This window comes from Corvus brachyrhynchos, unplaced genomic scaffold (genome assembly GCF_000691975.1).
Source record: "Corvus brachyrhynchos isolate BGI_N302 unplaced genomic scaffold, ASM69197v1 scaffold17, whole genome shotgun sequence".
Lineage (NCBI taxonomy): Eukaryota > Metazoa > Chordata > Aves > Passeriformes > Corvidae > Corvus > Corvus brachyrhynchos.
Genome location: NW_008240046.1, coordinates 17149149 through 17172108, shown reverse-complemented (window position 1 = coordinate 17172108; position 22960 = coordinate 17149149). Strand labels below are relative to the sequence as shown.

At 40.2% G+C, this 22960-nt stretch overlaps 2 long non-coding RNA genes across 5 annotated transcripts in view; one reads left to right on the top strand and one right to left on the bottom strand.

The window, feature by feature from the left end:
* The first annotated feature begins 218 nt into the window (after nucleotides 1–218).
* Nucleotides 219–20873, top strand: LOC108449131. Of its 3 annotated transcripts, XR_001865252.1 has the most exons (4): nucleotides 219–3261; nucleotides 4599–4693; nucleotides 17646–17769; nucleotides 20789–20872. It is a non-coding gene; the product is annotated as an uncharacterized LOC108449131 (long non-coding RNA). The 3 variants fall into 3 exon arrangements; XR_001865253.1 differs by lacking the exon at nucleotides 17646–17769 and having other exon boundaries at nucleotides 20789–20873; XR_001865254.1 differs by lacking the exons at nucleotides 17646–17769; nucleotides 20789–20872 and adding an exon at nucleotides 10474–10553.
* LOC108449130 overlaps nucleotides 19950–22960 on the bottom strand; it is a 5929-nt gene continuing 2918 nt past the window's right edge. Inside the window, exon 2 of one of the 2 annotated variants that reach the window (XR_001865250.1) lies at nucleotides 19950–22387. This is a non-coding gene — a long non-coding RNA (uncharacterized LOC108449130). Of the gene's footprint in view, nucleotides 22402–22960 lie in introns of both variants that reach the window. The other variant, XR_001865249.1, reaches the window with a different exon arrangement.

Genomic DNA, 22960 nt, shown 5'->3' with positions numbered 1-22960 from the left:
TCCAGCTCTGGGGTCCCCAGCACAGGGAGGACATGGACCTGCTGGAGTGAGTGCAGAGCAGGGTCACCAAGTTAATTAGAAGGATGGAACACCTCTCCTGTGAGGAAAGGCTGAGAGAATTGGGATTTTCCAGCCTGGGAAAGAGAAGGCTAAATTCTTTACTGTGAGGATGGTAAGGTACTGGAATGGGTTTCCCAGAGAAACTGTGGGTCCCCCATCCCTGGAAGTGTTGAAGGCCAGGTTGGATGGGGTTTTGAACAACCTGGTCTGATGGAAGGTGTCCCTGTCCATAGCAGGGCAGTTGGAATGATATGGTCTTTGAGGTCCCTTCCAACCCAAACCACTCCATGATTCTAAAGTTTGTTTTCCTTTATTCCTGTCATATCAGCCTCCAAATTGCAGCTACTGCTCTACATCGAAACATGTCATGGTAATTTATACCTGGAAGGATTATGATGCATCAGGCCTCTGCTGCCAGTTTTTTCTACAGATCTGCAGCATGGCTATATAAACCTGTTCTTTGGCGTTGGAGATTGTTCTGCACAGTGTTATTCTGGCAACGGTTACATTCCTTCTAACTTTGGCAGGACCTGCAGTTTTCCACCTCACACTCTGTTCATATTGCCCAGCTTTCCAGGTAATGTGGTTCATTGCGCATCTCCCAGCAGCAGTCCAGTCGACATACACACACATACACACACACACATATGGTTAACAAGTGCTAAGTAGCAAAATAGAAATATGTGATCCCTTCTGAGCCTCTGAGATGCTTCGACTTATCAACTAGTCTTTCTGATGATCAGAGTATTTTCCAGGCATCTCTGTGAATAAACACACTTTCCTGCAGGTATCCTGCAAAATATCCATTTCTCTCGCTTTTCTGAGAGTCTGGAATTACAGCCTTCACTTGCTGTTAAACAACATTCAGGACAAAACATTTCCTGGCAATTCAACTATTATCAACTATATATAAAGGGCCAAGAAGAACTGGAGACAACTTTGTGTAATCCCTGTCCAGTGTCCCAGTAGACAAGACAGCCAGTAATTAGCTGGGCTGATAGGCAGCCAGTAGAGATCAATCAACAAGTAAGATGGAGTTGTCTAATTTTCTGTGAATCAAGGTCAAATTATTTGGTTATTGTGATTTAGGAAATACAGCTCTCTAAAAAAATGGGGAAAATATTTTCAGATGTGTGCATTTGAAGTATTATACAATAGACTACAATTACTAATATATACATTATAATAAGTAAAATGAAAACATACACTTCTGTGCTGACTAGTCTGAGATAGTTGGCTTAGATGTTACTAAACAACAGCTGTAGAAACTTTGACCAACCTGCTGATGCATTAATATAATGTTTTCAGGACATGCTTAAAGGATTTACAGAGAGCACATGCCTGTAAATTTCTGGACTGTAAGTAAGAAGCTGAACTATGGAATAAAAATTATACACCTGTCCTATTTTATATTTGGATGTATTATGTTACAGAATACAAAGTAAAAGATTGCTGAACAGCAGTTTCAAAAGAATTACCATGATCTGAATGAATAAATACCTCTCAGAAGCTACAGCATAAAATTTTCAGTTTGTTGTACATCTCCTGCTGCACTGGGTGGGTGAAGAACCGGACAAGGCCAACCAGCTGCAGGGCTGCCCAGGGCCATACGGCTGCTCCCATTCCTGCAGCTCTGGCCATGCCAACTGTGTAATATCAACAGAAGGAGAAAACAAAGTCCTCTTCTTTAACAAAGAGCACTGTTAGCTCTGGCAATACTGTAAATCATGTCTTGAATGGCCACCTAGATAAGAGAAATAAAGAAGTGAGGACAAAACAGTTGTACCCACTTAATGTCCTTAAATGACAAGTAAGGAAGCATTAAAAAAGTTTGTGAGGACTTGATTTCAGTAAAAAGTCATGTAAGTCAAGATTTATTTGTTCCTCACCAAAAAAAACCACCAACAAAGCAACAAAAAAAAAATCCCTAGAAACTCCCAGCACCACTAGTCCTTCTTCTACCTACAGCTGATAAGACATAAAATACGTCATCTTCATAAAGAGGATTAACTGCAAAAGTTTAAGAGTAATATAGAAGAACAATATTAGTCAATCAATCATCTTCAAAGACTAAGGAAGAAAGAGTTGATTATTACATATTGTTTATCTTTAAAGAAATTATTTTTCTTTTTTTTTAATTTGTTTCTCTTTACTTATACTTTCTCTTTACTATAACTTAGTTTTATGCATATGCATACACTCCAGTTCTTCAGTTCTGTACATCTATCCTAAAACCTTCTAATCTAAATGAGTTGATTAAATCCATCCCTGATATCTACTGCATATGGCAGAGTTGTGGTAGGATTTAAGTGGACACAATCTAATTTTTATTTATTTCTGAGGGAGCAGTTAAAGTGAACACTGCTTCCAAAGACCTCTTAACATCAAAACTAGCAAAACTAAGAGAACTATAAGCATGCATTGAAAATGTGACTCCTTCTTGTCTAGAGAGCTTAAAAGGATACCATAGCCAAATGCAAACTGAAGACAGCCCAATCAGGAAAAAAAATTATTATTTTCTACTTAACCTTTCCACTTAAACTGTTTGGGACTAATTTCTTACAGGCGATTCTCCTGAACAAACCTTGGTAAATATCTTCCCACTGAAACAGTGATTATAACAACAAAACAAATTACAAGTCAGGGGGATTTGAGAATAACAAAAACTTCTATCAAGTCCCTAAAGAGACTGGAATCATTAACATTACAGCCACGACCCTTGGCAAGAGAACAACTAGGAACAAAGAAGAATTATTATTAAAAGAACAATAAAGTGCTTTAGATACATCAAGATCAATTAGCCATTAGTTTTAATGTAGCCTAAAGTTAAAAGCCATAAAACAACAGAGAATTTTCCCATTTGCATCATTTAAAGTTCACAGCCCAAGGAAAATACCATGTATAAAGAAACCAGAGAGCCTTCTGTGAATTGTGTGTCAATTATCTAATTACCTTTGATAACATCAGATGCTAACTTTCAAGGAAAAATCTTTAAAGAGCTCTTGCAGGTACAGATGTATTAGGAGAGTAATAAGACTTGTTGCAGGGAGAAGAGATGGAAATGCATCTTGCTCTGAAATGAATGTCCTGTCCCTGGTTGCAAGAACTAGTGAGAGACAAGAGTTACACAGCGGTTACTGGAGCATGTTTATCAACTCCAAATGCAGCTTCTCCGCTTGGGAAGAGGGACCGGGAGACTAGGTGAGTTTCTGCTTTGACTTTTACTTCAAGGCTGAGATGCTGCCATGTATCCCTGATAGTCAAGAAGGAGAGAATCCAAGCCCAGCTCCTACCTCCTGACCTCTCTCCCTCCTCTGCAGTGTCTGTGCATGGGGAAGGGCGAGAGCAGTTTGTCATCCTCCTGCCTGGGCAGCTCCTTGCAGAGGTAGCAGAGCTCTCTGACAGAGGAGTCAGCAACAATATCTCAGCCTACAGACACGGCTCCACCTTAGGGCTTGCATAGAGAGCTGCCCTTGAATTCCCATCGTGAAAAGCCTGTGCACCACCAGCTTGGGCAATAGCTCTGTACATTAACTGCTCAATGGTGGTGCTTACATCCCTCGTTCCCCAGCTGGTAATTCCCCACACCAGTTGGAGGAGTGTTGCCTGTCTGGACAATGGGAGTTCTTTGAGGTCTGGACAACATGCAGCCCCAGCCAGGTGAGAAGGAGATGTGTCTGCACATCTCCTGGTCAGGACCAATATCTCCCCTCTGATTTTTGAAGGGAAATTGTAGTGATTTCTTCAGCTGGAAGCCTTGGTGAGTAGATGGCAGGAGAGGGTGTCTGGTGGGATGTTTTATTTGAATGATTACTCTAATTAGCTCTTTTGTTTTGCTTTTAAGATGAGGGGAAAAAACACAGGGGGTTTTAATACTGTTTTTGTCTTCTGCCTAAGTGATTCTCAAGTGACATTCACTGTTTTAGTTAAACATGCCTCATGATTTAGAACTGGTAAGTTTCTACTTCAGGGAAATGCCAGGGTAAACTTTTATTTTGGCAGGGGGAAGAAAAACTGATAAGTAGAAAGATAGTGTCTCCTAACAGACAGAGAAGTGGGAAGAGTTCAGAAAGTGCAGCTGGGGGGACTAACCCCAGTAGTAGCACCTGCAAACTAATCCTTCACAGCCCTTTGCCAAAGAGGTTGGCTCTGTGGCTACCGCCTGAACTAGAGAAGATGTGCACTCTATCTGGATTACTTGGTTACTGTCATCTCCTTGGTGCTTCTCAGAACTCCTATGGAGAGCAGGAAACCAGTCATCATTGGACATCCCCCTGAAGTGCCTCCTTAGGCCACCCCACATGCTTCAGGTGACCCAGGGGGGTCCATGCTGGCACCACCAGCACAGCAGATTGCAGTCAGGGGCAGGAAGTGCCAGCTCCTCATCAATCCTACGCAGCAACAAACCATGTCAAAGATTATATAAAGCCTTTACAGGTACATGCTCAGGGTTAGGGTTTGTTTGGCTGTTTCACTTGGGCTCTTGTTTGTACCTCCTCCTTAGTGACCAGCTGTGCCTTCTCCATTTTCTTTACAAGAAACCTGCATTTGCAGCTTTTTAAGAAGGTATGACCCTGACTGTCCAAGGACTGGGATACACAGATGACACGAGACCACACCAACCAAAAATCAGGTCAGTGATTAAACTTTTTGATGTTAGCAAGTCAAGTGTGAGTATCAGAAGGGACCTCGTGAAGTCATTTGCAGTTGTAGACCAGAGGGCAAGGACTGTCTATTTAACTCTTTCTGAGATTGCAGCTTGTGGGAGGGGAGAGTGGGGAGACACAGCTTTTCTGTTAAGAAATATGTATGTTGGTTTAGGAGCTGCCACATTCTTATGTCCAGTAAATTAAAAGCAACAATGATAAATTTAATGTCCTGTGTGCTAGCTACTTTTGGTGTAGCGAATATTGCTGGATTTCTGTTCCATGGGAAAAAACCTTTCTCTTGCATTAACTCTTCACCTGACCCATTACTGAGATAATCTTCAGCTAGTTTACACCTAAAGGCTGGAGCTGTGATGATTCTCAGAACAGTCTTGTCAATGCATATGTGATGAAATTAAGGAAAGTCTAGCCATGAATAAGGCTGGATGTTTCCAGTTCCTCTGAGAGCTTCCATCAAACACAACTATTTCCCTTCTAAAGCACATGTTTGAAGAAGGGAAACAATATTTTTCTATTTTTTGCCTGCTGGAATATTCTTTACTTGGTGTCTGAGCACAGTGGTAGCATATACAAATATTGCTGCTCATTTTCTAAAAACGTGTTACTATATCAGTAATAAAGAAAACAGTTTGCATTTCAGACAAAGAGACAACAGTATATCACAAAATATTTACTCTGCCCAGAAGACCAGCAATTTACAGACTATTTAACAGCAGTTTGTGTATGCATTAAAGATTACATCTTTTTTATAACTCAGGTTTTTATTTGTGTGCTAAGTAGTTTTCTGTAAGTAAAAGGATTAGACTTTGTGTGGCATCCTTGAATTTATATTCTGTGAAAAGCAGTAGTGATTTAGATCTGAGTTTTTATGGTATCTGGTATGTAAGGTGTGTTTAGCTTCTTGTGGATGTTTTTTAGATTTTTTTTTTTAATAGATCATAGTCTTTATTTGCTTTTCTGGAGAGAACCAACATAAGCTTATAAGTGTTCTACTTTTAAGCAAGGTACAAAACCTAACCTCTTTGTTACTTTAGTAGTCTTACACCATTTGCTAGCATTCACCAAACAAGAACACTTTCACTGAGAATGGATCTTGGTCCTTCTCTTTTCACTGGTTTTCTTGAAAAAACCCAAAACAACAATAAAAACAACAACACAATACCCAACAACAAAAAACCCAAACAAAAAAAACAAGATTATGGAGAAGTGAGGGGAGATATCAGCAGGGAGCAGAGAAGGGCTAGGAGGAGCCCAGTCAGTGCTTAGCCCTGGGGCAGACTCTTGGTCCTTCTGTGTCCTGTGAGCTGAGTGAACCAGCACAAGGGAATTTTGTACTGATGTCATTAGAGTGCATCTGGTCACAAAACTGTACTGCAGGCCTCTCTCTAAGCTTTATTGATTGTAATGGTGACAGCTGCATGCAAGGGTCAAATATGAGCTTGCATGGAGATGTTCCCATCTGCAAAGCCAAACCCCAGTGAAGGTTCTATGGCTCTGCAGTGCTGGATGGTTTGTGAACAGCTGCTGCTCACGTGGAGGGGGCAAGAAGTCTGCTAATTCTTAATGAAATACGATTTACAAGGAGAATGCCTATTGGCACTTGGCTTCTCCCCAAAAAGATGGAGCTGCTGTAACTCCCCTTACAGAGTATACTACTGTTTTGAAGCACGTGTTCTCAGGCCACAGTGAAGTTAACTATAGAAGAGCTCCTAAAGTGGACCTTTTGCGTGACAAAATTCACAAAGAATTTGCTCCATAAATGACATAGCTACCTATCTGTAGCAAAATATGCCATGTCAGATAACCCAGGCAGCATCTATATATTCTCACCTAGTTGCTCTATTATTTGTGGCAATGATGCCTCAGAAGAAATCCCCCAACCCTTTTGACTGGAGCTGGGGCCCTGGCTCCCACTGCCATGGCAACAGAAGTGCTGCCTGCTGAAAAAGGCAGCTGAGTCCAGAAAAGGTCACCAGAGTCCTTTAGAAACCCTGGGAAACTTTATCCTCAAAGAAAGAGGAAAAGGCACAAGTCTGAAGCTGGAAAGACAAAATAGTTTGCCAATGGCAAGCATACAAAATTTCCAGTTTATCCCATAAAGCATATTTTTAATGTGTTTTTGTTGACTTTGGGGCTATTTAAGCACTTTGCATGGTTGTAGGGGGGATTGGAGGGTGACAGGGCTTGGGGAGCAAGGATGGGATGATTGTGGTTTTTCTCAGTTGTCACAGCTAGAATTTATTTACAAAGCTGTAAGGACTGAGACCTTATGGAAAAAGCCCCAAAGGTGCAAGAGCTGGCACAAAAATGAGAAAATATCTTGCCTTTGGCTTCTTTTCTGCACTGTCCCACTCCAGCATTTGGCAGAGCAGATATAAAACACAGCGTGCTGCTTTTGGGAGTGCTTTACAGTACCAGATCTGGGGTAATCAGACACAGCTTGGTCCAGGATGTCACAACTTGTGACATCCTGGAGTTGTAGGAACCTTTGGATCCATTTACCAGTTCCAGGCAGGATCATCATCTGAGTGGAAAGCTTTTTAAAGAATTGCAATTCTTAAAGCATCCTTTCATGCTTAAGGCTGTATATGACTGCAGGAGTTCACTCTTGCATGCTTAAAGCATTTGTGTAATGCTTCCTTAAACCTGTAAAAACTATATCTGACAACAACTATGTTGTGAAGAAAAGCATTTTTGCCCCAAGAAAAGGTATATTAAGGCTGCTGGGGTTAATGCAGAGAGAAGGTGAATGCACAGCAGCAAAGGCAGCCTGGCTCACTGACCTGAAACGTTGCGCTGGCCAAGGACCAAAAGCCTGACTCCGGTCGCCTTTTCTTTGCCTCCCCTAAAGCAGCCATGCCAAGTCATATCACTGGGCAGCAAAATGAAGCAAAAAAAAAAAAGATGCCACCACCACACCCCTCCCAAAACCCTCTGTATTTAAAGGGGATAAGCTCAAAGGTGCTGGATGGGAATATGTATTGAGGATTCAGACACATCCTTGGTACTGCAACCTTCTCTACTCCTAGTGCATGCTAAGCAATGAGGTGATTCTGAATGCAGAAGACGGTTTTTTCTTCTAAATGAAAACACTTTAAGATACTTACAAATTCTTGGTGTGACAGATTGTAAAAAAAATGTAAAGGATTTAAAAAATAAGTATAAAAGCATAGTTGGTACAAGGAATAGATAAGAATGAAGCTTTCTAAACACTTCAATGGGTGGAATTGCTCAACAGCTCTTAATTTTTTTTATATTCTTTACTTTTTTACCTGTCTTTCATGTCTATGCATGTTATTCTTGTAACCTTAACATTTTCCAGGGTCTGTAAAAGTCTGCAGCTAACAGTTCTGGTTATGTTTTTCTTCAGCAAACAGTTAATTCCAATGAATGGGTATTGCTGTTTTAATTATGGAAAAGTCAATATACTTATGCAGCTTTGGGCAGCATGACAGGCGCAGCACAAGCCTTAGTGCCTTGGTTATCAAATTACTTAGGCATATGTATAACTTTATGATAACAGGGTCATCACAAAATGACTATCACATAATTCCTGAGGAAAGTGGAAAGGAAATGAGGCCATGTGTGAAAACCTATACATGTACTAGATCACTTTTTTTTTTTTGCCTCTGTCCCTTCTAGAAGACTTGCATAGCATTCTTATTCTCCAATTCTTCATAATTATGTTTCCCATAGCTCATGATTATTGGCAGCAGCTAACCAAAAAGCTGCTGATGGGGCAAAACCGTGGCACTCAAAATCTGGTGATATCTTGAGGCAGCAGTAGCACAATATGCATTTTTGGCATGCAAGGGACTCAGCGCATGCTTTGACTAGCTCATAAGAAAACAGCAGGATGAGATGTGGTTTCATTGTGCTGGGGAGGTGAAGGAAAAAAAAAGTAATAATACATGGCTGTATCCTGGATTGCATCAGGAAGTTGGATTTCAGGTTGACAAATGTCCCACAGCACCCAGGGAGGGCACACTCAGCAGCAGGTGTGGTGGAGGAGTGCCGGGCTGGCCTCAGGCAATGCAAATACTCGAGGACCAGCCAGTGCAATCAGTGAAGCCACCTCACCCTGTTTGGCATGCTGATATACCTGTGCTACAGCATCACTGCGAAGGCAAACAAAGATATCCGAGGTTAGACTCGGCAAATACAGCCCAAATCACCAGGTCAGGCATACTGCAGGCAATAGTTACCTGTGAGGTAGGCTTACTTGTCATGAAACTTGATGGGAAATAATAACAGAAAGTTTAGCGGACTATGAAATGCCAGGAACAATTGTCTGCAAAAGCCAGGCATTTTAGATTACCATTTTGGGCATTGCTAACTCGAGAAATGTGGCACATGAGTCTACCATTTTTGATTGGACTGAAGCTTTCCATAAGATATCTACAAGCTGCTGCCACTTATCAGTGGAAATATGGTCAGGAAAGAAAGAGAATGAGTTGCCTGTTAAAGAAATACGTAGTGCAAATATTTTATGCACACAAATGTTAAGTGCAGAGGGGAGGCAAATTGGACAAAAACTGCAGCATATATCAGCTGCTGCTAAGGCTGACACAGCCTCGGGTATAAAGTTGCATGTTAAGGATAGATGTTCGCAACATCCTCAAGCACAATAAGTAACTTGAAAGAAAAGGGTAACTCTGCTGTAAAGGATCCATGCTCCGAGCACAGTGTTTACAAGCCAGCAGCACAAAAAACCTGATTTTTTGAAAATCTTTTAACTCTAAAGAGTAAATCTTTATAGCAGTGCAGGGGAGTCATGCCCACAAATCTCATTATTCTAAAAGCTGCTTAGAAACTTTAGCCCTTAGAGTCAACATACCACAATGCATTCAGAAGTACAATTTCAAAGAGTTACAAATGCTTCTAACAATTAGCTAATTAAAAAAAAAAAAGAAAAAGAAAGAAGGAGAAGAAAAATTAGGATTTAAAGGGATTTACAAGGAAATAATTGGGGGAGGGGTGTTATATGTAAAGAAGGAGGTAATTGAAAGGGATTGAGAGGAGTACAGTAGGAAGTGGATGTGGTTAAGGAATTCACAAGATTAGTTAAAGAAAAGCCTGGTAAAACTGGAAGTAAGAAGTTAAATCCTGGCACAAATGAATATAGTTTCTTTGATGTATTTCGAGCTGCATGATTTATACATACTCAACATCTAGCCTGTGGACCTTAAGAATGATTGGGCAAAAATAGTGATGAAAGCTTATTAAAATACTACCCAAAAAAGCAGTATGCAGAATTTGATGCACAAAAAGTTCTTATATTCTCAGAGATTAAATACCCAGTCAATGGTCCTGAATAGATGCAGGTATTTCAGCCTCAGGAGTCTTACAGAATTAACAGTATTAACAGTAATAAAAGCTGTGACTTGCTATGCAAGCTGGTTTATTGAAAACAAAAATTGTCACAGGATTCATTACTGCTTTAGAAATGGATTGTGAGTTCGAAACTCATTTTCAAATGTCTTCATAACAAAGCATTCACCTGATATGAATGCTAAAATTGGGGTGGATGAGGGCAATTTGAGGTGATGAGTAAAGCTCTGGCACGCAAATTATATGGATTCTAATTAGTGCAGATACACCTTTTGAAATTCCTGTGGGGTTTTTGTATCTATAGAAAACATATTGAAATCCCAGATAAGTAGGTTGTGTGTGTGTGTGTGTGCATGCCTGAGGTCTCAACTTCTTCCAGGATTAAGAGATTGCAAATACCTGCCCCATCCTGTAGGTGCTCTAATAACAGCCTGGACTGGCCTGTGCTAGGCAATTGAGCAAACACAGGACAAGGATACACAACAGACAGCGTACCAAGCAGAAAGACAACAGAGAAAGATAAAGAAAGAGCTGAACCAGGTCAGCATAACAGTACCCAAACTTTGTACTCCTTTCCAAGCCTGCAGAGCTCCTAGGATCTTTTTGCATTTTGCATAGTGAAATTTCAAAACCAGAAGGCAAGGTAAATTCTGTCCTGATGTTAAGCAGAACCATTTCTAAGATGACTCCTATTTCATTTTCCTTGCTTCAGAGAGCCAGTGGCATGTTCAGAGCACTGTCAGCATTCAGGAAGAATAGAGAAGCACTGAGAGTTTCATGCTCTTAAAAATAAACATTGTCAGCAGGATATATAAAATAATGTATTGAATTTGAAACACAGCATCACAGGAGAATGATGAAAACCAGATGCATCTGCTAAGGATTTCTGGACAGATCAATTTACATAATGATACTTTATTTTAGAAGTTGGACAGGACAGCACTTCAGATCTGAGGTAACCAACAATGGACACCACCAGGCCTTTATTATGTCAAAAGAAAAAGAGTAGCTCTTAATTTTTTTTTTTTTTTTACCTTGGTTCAAAGCTTATCATGATGCTCATGCCCAGAAATCCTGAGCTTAGACTTGGTGGAAAATTGGGTTTGTTCAGACAACTATGTGAAGATTTGTCAGCTTGCTTTCTGCCAGTTCTTTAGAGCTCAGGTTTTGGCACACAATACAAGGATTGTTGTAATGAGGGCATGTGCTGTTATACAGAGCTGAGGAACCTCAACGTCATAAACTTAGGCAGGGTGCAGGTATTTGTTGAGGACTTGGGCTGTCAGAAGCTCTTGAACCATGACATCCATTTGCTGAATGAGTCTGCCCATTGTTTGTGTTTTATACCAAGTCTCAGATTTCACCCGCGACAGACTGCTATTACCCAAAGTGCTGGAGGCTTGTTTGATCACTGTGAGAAGCTCCTCCTACACCTGCAAGTAGAAGGAAGAAGGCTGTGACACCAGCTTTAGAAAGGTCTAGCTTTTTCTTAGTCTGAGCAACAAGTGTAAATGCTGATGCTGCTGCTGATCCTTTCCATGCACCATGGTGCAGGGTGAAACACTTGTCTTCCTAATGGCGATTATTGTGGATAATTAAATGGAGAGAATCATTTAACTATACACAGGTAATTGACCAGGAAGCTGGGATCCTTGTATCAGGAGCTTCATGAGGAATTCAGAATGTATAAAACAATATTTGCTTTTTTGGTTTTATTGTTTTTTTGGGGGCTTTTTTTGAGGGAGAGGAAGGAATGACAGACTAACAAAAGGGCAGTAAAAGGAAAGGAAGAATTAGGTGAAAGCTTTTAATGGTCAGAGAGGACACTATTATGATATGAAGCAATTTCTAGCATTTAAGGCATACAATGAACTGTTTTAATTTTTCAACAACAATGCAAGTTGTGCAGGCACTCATAAAAACTTAAAAGCTCTTTTTAAGGTAATAGCATGCATTTTACATGTACTGTATGTACTTACTCTCTCAGAGAGTGCAAGTTATTTATCATTCTTGTCTAAGTTAATAGTGCATCTCTGTCTGGATTGCAAAGTTTAATTAACTTCTGTAGGTGTTACAAGGAAAATTATTCCTAGCTGAGTCCAAAAAACACATTTTCTTTTTCTCTCCCTCTCTCTATCTCATCAAGATGCTATCACAAAGACTATAGATAACTCCAACAACTGTAACTTTTGCTCTGCTACTTAAGGCTGATGAGTTTGAGATGCTGGTCACAAAAAAGGTGGTGAAAATTTAGAAGCCTCGTGGGCATTGTACATGATGGGGAATGACATGGTTAGAGGGCATTTTGGGGTCTTCATCTTGGTACCACCACCAAACCACGGTTTGTTCAGAGTTTGAACTGAGCAATGAAGCACAAGAAGGGGTAAATCTCCAAAGCAAAAGGACAAAGATGCTATAATCTCTCAATAATGGTACTCTGTCCCACACCATCAAGCTTATTTTGGTATCTTACTTAAGGCATAGCATTAGGAAGCTTATCACAGTTAAAAGCACTAGTAGAAATCTACTTCATCCTTCTGCTCTGAATTGAGCTGCATGACCAAAATTCGGGCAGAGCCACACATGCCTAAAGGACTCTTAGATACAGCCAGACATGTGGGCCATGACAAAAAAGATGAGAATCATAAACCTTGGTAGAAGAGAAATGTGAATTGTGAGGGCTTACACTAAGCTGGAGTGTTTTTAATATCACATCACCAGCTGGTGTGCATTTTTCACCTGTCAAAATGACATTATTTTTTACCTATCTATGAGTTCATGCTAAGACACTAAATGCAAGACAGCAGGATTTGGCACTTTCACTGCATTGGCTATGGATTGCAGGACACCTATGGTACTTCTGCTGCAGGTGCACTCATCCTACATCTCAGAAAATCTGCTTTCCTGCTTGTAATATGAGCTAAAACATAAGATGACTTCTCAAATGCATGTGCTAAATATGTCAATGACCCACAACTGCACATCTGAAGGGCAGGTAAATCTTAACTCAGACAAAACTCATGACCGATACTGATTTGACTATTTTTCTAGTGACGTTTAAAAAAAAAAAAAAAAAAAAAGAAGTTTTGCTGTATGCATTTTTTAGTGTGTTAGTAATGAGCATTTATGAATAGCATTTCCTGCTTTAGTAATCAACTTACATGGGAAAGAAAAATGAGTATGTGAAAAATCTGCATCTTATTTACATTTTTAATATTACATAATTCTGAAGGTATCAGTAGAAGCATTTAAATGAAGGTTTTGACAACAGTCCTATACAAAATGCAGTGAAAATCGTTTTGATGTTTAAATAAAGGAGATTGCAAGGACATAATTTGAGAATGTGGAAGGTGGAGTTAAAAAACATACCTCACCCACTACAAAAATGACTGGGCTTTTCTTTGCCTGTGTTTTAAAGTGCATATTAATAGATCTCCAATAACAGGTATTTCTTGTTCTGCAAGTAGTAAGTTGTCTTGTCATCAGGTATAAGAAAAAGTCAACTGGCTTTTTGCACAGATGAATGCATGTTTACAGAGCATTGATTCCAAAAATCACAATACTTCACCCACGATATACTAATGTGGCACTGCTTGAGACACCCAGCACCTTGCACAATTGCATATAAATTTTGCATTGCTAATGAATGCTCTGTTTTTAGGGCTGTGATTCTGTGCTTCACTGTTGTGACACACAGAACACAGATGCAGTATATCCTTAGTTCAGTAAGTGCTCTGGGTTATTTTTCAGTGGCCACCAGTTGCGTATAGACTGCTCCACAGTGCTGGCTTGTCTTGATTTAAACACCTCCCGGAGCTGTTACGTGTCTTTGCAAACTGTTTATGCAATTCTAGTAATGGCAGACTGCAGGCTGCAGTTTAAAGTGCAAAAATACAATTTAGTTCCTTAACTTGTGCTGATCTCCATTGGCTTTTAGGTGGAATTTTTATTGTATTTTTTAGATCTTTTGTCCTTTTTGACCTTAGTTTGATTAAGCACTTTGTACTCACATTTGGCTTAGAAAAAGTATGTGATTCTTTTGAATAGCAGCATCAAACTTGGAGATGAGAAGGCTGGTAAATTTCATCCTTAAAACAATTGGGGTTGAAATCTTGGTGCTGTTTAAATCTGGCAGCATTCCAGTAATTTCAACTGAAGCTATTTACCTCTACTAAATACTTTACATCCTAAGGGCTCTGTCAGTTGTTGCATAAACATTATGTAGTTAGACAATGAATAAAACCACTCCCATTTGCCTTTAGAAACGGGAAAATCTTCACCTAAGGTAAAATCTTTGCTGCCAGGTTTCTGAGGGAGAAACTGACAGAGGTAATCCAGCAGTGATGGAATATTCTGGGATTAATTAGACGTGGCCTAGATACACACTACAGAGTATCAGAGCTGACCTAAATGTCAGGAGGAACAGTGCCTCTACCTCCTGCTGTCTGCTAATCAGCCCTGACACCAAAGATGTAGCAGGGCAAGTTTGGAGAGACTGGATATAAACCTGAAAGAGAGGCAAATTTCCAAAGATGTAGCAGGGCAAGTTTGGAGAGACTGTTTGGATATAAACCTGAAAGAGAGGCAAATTGTTACACTCATTTTCAGTCATATTGTAAGTCTGCTTATTTAAATCTAAAATGTTTTGAAGACATGTTCGCTTCCTGTGCCTTGGAGGCTAGTAAGAAGTCATCCAGATTTTTCAAGCAGTTAGCCAACAGTCTGCAAAAGTCCTGCTGTAAATCACCATGCTTTAATTGAATATGAAGTTTTCCTATCACTTCTGCTTTGTCCCAAAGCACCATTTGCGGGGAAAAAGAAAAACAATTAATTACACAGATGCTGTGTTAATTTTTGGACATATACAAATGTCAGAGTTGTTGATACTAAATCAGGAGCTAAATAAACTTCACTTTGGCCTAAGGTTTACTGGAGCAGCTTTCATTACTCAAAGGATCAGTGAATGGGAATAAATCAGTGGTTCTTCAGTTTAATTTGAAATAATATTAATTGTATTAGTCTTCTGCTCTATAAGTATGCTTTTCAAGTTGAAATGAGTGATTTTTAATTTTTTTTTTTAAGGACAAAACTGTAAATCAACCTTTTCCCACTTATTCTGTAAACTCTAACATCTAAACCTAAGGGATGTCCCTGATTTGATCAAGCTAATCAGAAGAAAGATTTAGTTAAGCCAGAGTAAAAATAGAAGTACAGTTTAGAGAGCTGCTTCTTGCTAATTGCACACACCTGAGAATTTAGAAAAGTTTTTAATTGTACTACTCAGCCAACTAGTTTTTAAATCTTTGCAGTTTGTCATGGATTCACCCCAGCCAGCAGCCAAGCCCCACACAGCCTCTCACTCACTTCCCCACCAGTGGGATCAGAGAGGGAATCGGAAGGGTAAAAGCCAGAGAACTATGGACTGAGATAAAAACAGTTTAAGAGAGAAAGCAAAAGCTGTGCACACAAGCAAAGCAAAACAAGGAATGGGCAGGCAGGTGTTCAGCCATCTCCAGGAGAACAGGGCCCCATCACACCTAATGGTGACTTGGGAAGAAAAACACCATCACTCCAAATGTACCTCCCTTTCTCCCTCTTCCCCCACTTTACATACTGAGCATGATGTCATATGGTCTGAAGGTCAGTTTGGGTCACCTGTTCTGGCTGTGTCCCCTCCCAGCTTCCCAGGCACCTCCAGTCTCCTCCCCAGTGTGCCAGTATGAAAGGCAGAAAGGGCCTTGGCTCTGTGCCCTGCTCAGCAATAACAAAATCATCCCCACATTATCAACACTGTGTTCAGCACAAATCCAAAACACAGCCCCATACCAGCTACTGGGAAGAAAATAACTCCACCCCAGCCAAAACCAGCACACTGTTATATATTAGAAAAAGGGGGTGAATGGCAGTGAGCTGAGAGATCTGGAAACCTGCAGTATTTGAAGATGGATGAGATCCTGCCATTATCACTCTTACTTGTCACAGGTGACTGAAAAGCAGTGGAGTTTGGCTTGCCAAGATGATGACTTTATTACAATTCTTCACTTTCATTTCATTGTCTTTTTGGCATGTCTAATAATTTTTTCTCTTAAGTTGGTTGGATTTGGGGAGTTGGGTTTGTTTGGGATTTTTTTGGTTTGGTTTGGTTTTGGTTTTTCTTGTTTAGCTCTCAGTTTGGGAAAAAGATGGAAAACATACTTTAAAAAAAAGTATTTAAAGAATTATCCATATTCATACCTGAGCTAAAACTATAAAAGTTGAAAATCACTTAATTCATACCAAGTAGGGATATCTGTCTGTAGCTTTGGACATGAGAAAAGGGAAAAACTTCCACAGAATTCTGCACCTCCATGGTGTACTAAAGCCCTTATGAAATCTTTTTCATTATGATTATATTTAGTAGAAGACTTGAATGTGTGCAGTGTTATGATACAACAGCTGCTATTGCCTGCAATTCCCACAAAACATGCATTTTGTAATGGAATCATTTCACTGAATTACTAATAAATACAACTTGGTGTCAGACGATACATAACAGAAATAATCTACTGTTTGAGAATTTCTCTCCAAATGGCAGCTCACTAAGAAAAGAGGCTGCTCAGCATTGTGGTGTTTATTTCCAACCACCAATAACATCAAGCTTACAGTTTATGAAATCTGCAAAGAGTTAAGAAAGCTCGGAGCTGCCTAGCAATGCTTTTGTGATTCACTGCTACTACGACCCTTAACTTCCAGTTACCAATTTGTGATATATACCACAAACTTTATATGGCTAACGACAGTAGTCTTGCCATCATTCTCTGTTTCAGACAGCATTCCCATTCCCCAGGAATCCAGGGACTCCAGTGTGCAAATCAGAGTCTGGCAGAACTCTGCAATGTTATTCAGTGCATAAATCTATCTACTGGATTGGTCTTTTCCAGTAATTATTAATGGACCTTTTATGCATTGATGTAAAATGAGGCAGGCCACTCTTTCTCAAACAGTGACTAAGCTAAGGAACAAAAAGCATATACAGGTTTTAGCATCTAGTAACTGTTGTACATCCACACTTTTCCATGTAACCAATTTTGAGTGTCTTTTTTTATTTCTCTGTGAAACTTCATAAGGCTTTATCTTGTGCAGATATGACATGTTGGCTTTATTTAACTTTTCTAATGCTTTACAAATGCTTCATGTCTTCAGCAGTTAGGTCATGTTTAATTTTGAACAACATGGCAGAATATATCCTGAAAAGAAATCTGTCAAAATTATTGCAGATTAATAGCTGATAAATGATACTGAATTGTTAATACCCATGTTTCCAGTTATTTTCTAAACTGTCAAAAGTTTATCACTAAATAATAAACTTCCAAAGAAATACAAAAATCTAATTAATTTACAATTGTAAAATTTCCCAGTTTTTCTCTCAAAGGCACTGTGGTTCTTGTTCAGACTGACAATTTCCTCAAATTAACTCGACTAATTTACTATATTTGAAAAGTCTTTTAGAAAAATAACTCAGCATCTGAAATTGTGGGTGTTTACAACATTCATTTTTTTCAGCATAACAGAAATTGCAGCAATCTATTTCAGTTTTCTCTGCCCTAGATTCAGGAAATGATGCAAGTTAATTTCTGTTTGAAATGCTCAGAAGTATAGCACCTTGGAAAGGGAAATTTTCCAGACCTGAGATTGTATGACTACTCATACTTTTGTCTGGCTCAAAATACAGGTGAGAGTGTCTTTGAAAAGTAATTTAAAATATATCTTTTACTTTTTAAATGGCAAAACCGTGCTTAGAATCATCCCAATTCTTCTCATACTTAAATGAAACGCCCACGTAACAGACCATCCCATCCACTATTTTAATGAGATCTAAATCTGTCAAGGATTGTCAACACTCATCAGTGTGGATATTTTGAGGACTTAGAGGTGCAAAAGAAGTTAATTTTTTTTAGACAAAAGCAGTATTAATAATACAATATAGTTCATAAACATTGAGTGGTACTCATTAACAGAAAGGACAGCTGGAAAAAAAATCATTTTACATTCCAATCTTCAGGACATTGGTAGAATCCAGACCCGTACCAAATAATGAGCTTGCTTACTGTTGCTGTGTGGGAAAAGAGACGAGGAGCTAGAGGTGATACTGCAGGAATAAAACAGACTAAGTAGGCATGACAGGAGTATGGGGGCTAAATGTAATGACAGGAGCTTCATAACACACTCTTCATAAAAGTGACAGGAAAAGCAAAGGAGGCGAACAGCACTCTGTCAAAAGCATCTATTCAAATGCTGAAGTACTGAAGGATAATGTTTTGGTAGGACATGTATGGCTAAACTGCTGGCTTAAAAAAAAGAAAGATAATTGAGAATTACAGGAAGAATGGTACTAAAGACTAGAGATCATGAACACAAAACAGTGAAGATTAAGCAATCATAGTCTAAGTTGCAAAAGCATATATTAAGTACTCCCTAGAGGCACTTATTTGATTAAAGTACTTTTAAAACAATCTCAGAAATTAAGAAGAATTTAAAACCCTGTACTTCAGTCCCTTTTTGTCAGCTCTGAGGTTAAATATACACACATTGTAAATATTATGGGCATAACTTTATATTCATCATAATGTATGCCAAACTCTGCCCTTTGTATTATTCCTAGCAGGGACCACCTCATTAAGCCAGGATCTCAATCCAAATCCTTCGGTGCTGGGGATGATGTCAGAAGGGAGTATGAACTTAACATAAAGTAAGGGAGATCTGGCCAGGCGTCTTCAGTCACACACTGAGTTCCCACCTTCTCAGATGAAAACTAGGGAAGCTATGTCTTGGATTCCACCAGGACATCCCAGGACTCCAATATGCAGTACTAATAAACCTGCTGTAGGGCTAGTACACTGCACGAGCTTTCCGTAAGTGCCAATGGCCAGCTCGCCTTAGATCCAAAGTAACAGTGGGAAAACAGCAAAGGCTTTATTCAGTGACAACCATCTAAATGCAAGGTCAGGATAGGAAAAGAGATTAAATGGAGCTGGAAGGTTTCACTGGAGCAAAGGTGTTGCTTGTGTTGAGACTATTCCATTTAGGAAGGCAAGTTACTTTCTGCCAGCTGGCATCTTCCAACACTTGCCTTAATCAAGGCATGACCAAGTTTGCTGTTATATGAAGCCTAGAGAGTATCATGTAGCAAAATACTGCACTTAATGAAGTGCTGGTAGTTATATCTGGAAATATCTAAGGAAAGTGTAACTGAGGCCTAGAATCCATTTGTCATGGTTTAACCCCAGCTGGCAGCTAAGCACCACACCACCTCTCACTCACCCATCCCCAGCAGAATGTGGGAGAGAACTGGAAGGGGAAAACTGAGAAAACTTTTGGGTTGAGATAAAGACATTTAAATAAGTAAAGGAAAAGCCATGCACACAAGCAAAGCAAAAAAAGGAATTCATTCACCGCTTCCCATGGGCAGCCAGGTGTTCAGCCATCTCCAGGAAAGCCAGGTTCCATCACACCTAATGGTGACTTGGGAAGAAAAACACCATCACTCCAAATGTCCCCCCCCTTCCTCCTTCTTCCCCCAGCTTTATATATTGAGCATGATGTCATATGGTCTGGAATATCCCTTTGATCAGTGAGGGACAGCTGTCCCAACTGCGTCCTCTCCCAATTCCTTGTGTACCCCCAGTCTCCTCTCTGGTGGGATGGGGTGAGGAGCACAAAAGGCCTTGATTCTGGGCAAGCCCTGCTCAGCAACAACCAAAACATCCCGGTGTTATCCTTTCCAGAGCAAAACCAAAATATAGCCCCATACCAGCTATGATGAAGATAAATTCTACCCTAGCCAAAACCAGTACACCATTGATAATTTCAAAGAAACTGTTTACATGACAAAAGAAAAAAAAACCAGTTGTGTTTTGTGCTCTCTGCACTCAGTAGAAAGAAAATTTGGTCTCTGAATTGCAGATTTTACAATGATTGTCTGTTGACAGAAGAAAACCCTCAAATGAGCAAAATGTGAGGTTTTATGTACAGTGAAGACTTTACAGCAGCTTGTTGTATTATGGAACATTGTAACACATGACTTTCACCTTGAGTGGTAAAAAAGTCTGTAGGAATTTTCTTTCAGGCATTGTGTTATGAACAAGCAGAGAGTTTTATTATGGCCAGATATTCAGGACAAGAGCTGAGGAATATATCCACATCCAAACAATTCTCCCATGCAAGCAACAACTGCATGAGGTTTTGACATTTGTTAGTGACGCTGCTCCAGACACCATCCCCCAAATCCCCAGCAATAAGGCAACTGCATGGCTTAGGGGATTGGTAATCGGATACCTCACCTCCAGGTCATCGTAGGTCTCTGGTTCAAGAGCAGCAAGGCTTTGTAATGACTTAAATGCCATTGCATATTTATTTGGAGAAGTGAGCGTATGATTTCTGTGTAACAAGCAGTAGATGTCCACATATAGATACAAACATTGTGACAGTTGCCAGCCTGTTTGAAACATTTGAGTGACTGAGTATCAGTCTAACAGAGATTGATTAATAATAGTTGGAATTGTGTTTTGTTTTAATGCTGCCCATATAGTAAGAGAATCATGGTGTATGTATGTATATGTGTATACATATATAATGTATTTATTCTACTTTTATATATACTTATATTTTTATATATAAATTTATATTTACTTACATTTTGTGACTGAGTGAGACAAAAGCCTGTGTGTAACCCTGCCTCTTTTTCTCTCCAGGTTGTAAAAGACTTTGAAACATGGTTTTGAATAGTACTGGAGGCAATCCAAAGACAAATTTAATTTGAATTTTTTGTCTTAGCTGATACAAATTCAACAAGAGCGAAAATATGTTCTGTAGGTCTTCTTATGCACCTTACTACATAGGAGAAACTGTAAGTGCAGAATTTGAAACTTAAGCACATCCTTAATGAGGATACAACTGAAATAAAACTACTTCCAAGGTCAGTATTAATCCAATACTTCTGGAGTCAGACTGCATGGCCTGTGCATGAGAAGAAAAAAGGTAGATGATGCTCCCTGATGAGAGACCAGGACAGGCAGGTATAATGGTCAAACAGAAACATGACGCCTTCTCCAATCTCCTGCCATTGGTGGTTCCAGCAGAGAGAGGGGCTGGCTGGCATGAACACCCTGTCCATTGACCCGTACTGCCTCCCAGTGGGCATCGGCTACTTCTCTTTCGGGATAAAATGCAGGGGGGTTTAAAATGCCTGGTACAGAAGCCATTGTCCTCGGATAGCTAATGGGGGAGGTCACTGACAGCAAGACTTTGGGTATCTAAAACCACAACGACAAAATTCTTGCTCATCTTCCAAGTGTGTAGCTCTCTGTGAAATCACGGATGCATGGTTTACCTTTGCCTATGTTCATGCAGAACATACACCTCCGTAAGAAAAAAAAACCCCAAACCGGTTTCAGCCGGCAGCCTTACAAATGTGAGTTCTCATCATATCAACTTGCACACAGAGGGCTCTGTCCCCGCCACTCTCAGCTCTGAGGAGCAGCAGCAGAGTGGTATCACATCCCATGGCTGTACCCTCCATGCAGTGCTATGAGTAACTTTTTTTTTCTTCTCACTTTTTTTGAATGTGCTGAGAGCAACAGCACAGGACATTAAAATGGGATGCCAAAAATGAAGAATGAAACAACATGAGGAAAGAGCACTGTTTGCTGCAGTAAGGTCTCCACAAAGGAGTGAAGGAAGAGTTGGGGAAACGCTTTTGTACTTCTTTGACAGCCTACAGACTTTCACAGTTTACAGCCTCAACTTGCCTGTTCCTTCTGGGCTCAGCAAGACAAGAGATCCGTTCAGAGCTGGGCACCTCAACTCTATGTGTTAACTCAACTCTAACCCAAAAAACCCCTAACAATCCCTCCCAGCCTTGTGCAGATGTTGTTACCTACCTGAAAACAGTCACCTGAATCTTTGTTTTGGGATATTTGTGTGGTTGCTGCAACTTCAGACAGGGAGCGGGCTTTGGGGAAAACAGTTCTGTGCTCCTGTGGAAGTCACAGACACTTGTAAGGATTAGAGCTGTTGCCCGTGCCTTAAACTTTGCATTTGTCTATGTCTCATACCTTGATCTTACAGAATGGGGAAGAAAAAGACACCACTCAGTGCTGTAGCACAAGTTTCATGAATAAACAAAGCCTTCTGTGTCTAGGTGTGTCCAACTACAAAGGTCACTTAGGTGTGGGGGTTTTTTTTCCTCCAAAGTTATCCTGTTCAGGGTGTAATATCCTGTTTCGTTGCTGCAGTCCTTGTCGTTGAAAGTCAATGTTCAGGATCCATGCATCTGATATCCTCCCAGTGCCCTTAAGAAATAGAACTGAAAAACATTAGAGCAAGGGGATAGTACTGAATACACAGAAAAGGCAAAAGTAGTATTATATTGGAAGTACTGGTTTTGCATCACTCTGGTTTTTGGAGAGCTTGCATTATCAGGTTTCTGTGTGTGTACGCACGTGTGACATTCCTTCAAAGAAGGAAATAGGATGCCTAACTTTCAGTGCAGAAAATTAGTAACAAAATAACGCACAAGCTACGGGGCTGATACCATCTCTGTAATCTTGTGCTTAATCTGCTATCCCCAAGAAAAATCTGTTGACTTTCCAGTTCTACTCTGCCCAGGCTGTACACAACAATTAATGGGCCTGCGTTACCCTACGCCTATGAAAGCCCCTAAAGTTAAACGTCTGCACCTTAATTTTTACAAATCGGTGCCCAAGCAGCGCTGCCCACCCAACTGGGAAAGCCCAAGCCCCACTCGAGGTGTCCTACTGCTCCCCCGTTTCCCCGGGGGGCTGCATGCGCTGCTGGCCGCAGCCGCGGTCCGGGCGGGAGCAGGTGCACGGGAGCGCACGCCCGGCGCGGTGCCGGGGCGGGGG